This window comes from Durio zibethinus, chromosome 21, assembly GCF_047325235.1.
Source record: "Durio zibethinus cultivar Kanyao isolate XHJ-2024 chromosome 21, ASM4732523v1, whole genome shotgun sequence".
In the NCBI taxonomy this organism is placed as follows: domain Eukaryota; kingdom Viridiplantae; phylum Streptophyta; class Magnoliopsida; order Malvales; family Malvaceae; genus Durio; species Durio zibethinus.
The window spans coordinates 18,450,024-18,451,693 of record NC_143182.1 but is presented as its reverse complement, the minus strand read 5'-3'; positions in this window follow the sequence as shown (position 1 = coordinate 18,451,693).

Here is a 1,670-nt window from a genome sequence, read left to right as displayed (position 1 = left end):
TGGCCTCTAATCATTTAAGTGGTATTTTTTACCTCAAAAATGTGCAAAAACCTTTCCTATTTGTTTATCCAATATCACACAAATAGTAACAACATATTCCAATGTCACAACATTAATAAAAAAAAAATTTTGTTCCATGCAAAACTAAAACAAAAATATTCAAGTTAATACCTTATAGGATCTTTAACCCAGTTTTACGTGTAATGGTATCCCTTAGCACTCTACTATCTACTGTTAGAACCTTTCTAGCTAGGTAGAACATATATGGATTGCATTTCTGGTGTGCAAACACCAAGTACATTGATAGCAATTTCATTTTTCCTTACCTTGTGTCTAGGTTTATCAACTGAGTTTATATTCATTTTTATGTATATTCCGTCTAAGGTACCCAAAGAACTTTTAAACCATTTTCATCTAATATCTGTTGAATTCTCCAATATTAGTTTGGGTTTTTTAAATAACAGGGAATGAAGTTTCAAAATAGAATTTAACACAACATAAAATTACCTACTAATTGTCTCTTTAGATCTGGCAATTCAATGCTTCATGACTATATCTTATGTATGATGGGTAATGATGTGGAATAAGCTACTAACTATATCTTTTATTGACTTATTTATAGATGCCTATAATACCCCATGTGATTAAAGCAAATAATATAATTTTGCAAAAGCTCTCTTATCTATTATACAATTATCTACATACTGCCTATTACTCTAAAAAATCATTTCATTTAAGTTCAACTCTCTAATCTGTAACCTATCCTAGTAACTATTAGCATAAGATATTCTATGTCTTTTTCTATGTTTCATTACAAGTAATGTCAATGCAACAATAATTAATAGTTGCATTATAGTCTTCATCTGGTTCAAGCTCAAAATAAGCACTGTTACCAATTGCATCTTCTGTCTTAGTAATAAAGGAGCCATAGCTATGTAGATAAAAAATTTTAGTTAATGTTGAAAACATGTGTCGAAAGGAAACATGTGCATTTTATAAATGGAAACTAAAAATAAACAAAAAAAAAAGATAAAAAAGATTGTAACAACAAAACATATGTGGATTAAAGAGTAAAAGCAAAATCAAGAATACATATGATATATCTACATATTTTCAATCAAGCTATAAGCGAGATGTAAACAAACAAAACAAGTACACATTTCAATCAAACTAATAATGCAGAATAGATCATGATGTAGTCAACATAAGTAGACACATCATTTGTTGATAAATAAAAGATAAACTAAATAGGATGAAGATGAAATAAAAGTTTGTATCTGATGCTGGTTGAAACATAGAAGTCTATGCTAGAGATTTTTTGATGTTGTCTGAAAAAAATATGGTGGTCTTTATTACTCAACAAAGTTAAAGACTCCAAATATTGCATTTCTTATGTGAATAACACAGTAAATGATTCTTAATAAAATGAAGTTTTTATTTGATTAAACATATAAATGTTTTTAATGTTAGAAACTTGGTTTTTGAGAGGGAATTCTCAATTATTGCGTTTGTAATCAAAGAAACATAGTAATAAAATTAGTTACTATGTTATCTCATCATATCGTAGTATTCTAGTGGAATAATAATAAAAATATAAGACTGATCAATTAATTTACTTCAATATAAATGCAGTAATTAATAACAAATATACATATCACAAAAATTTTACA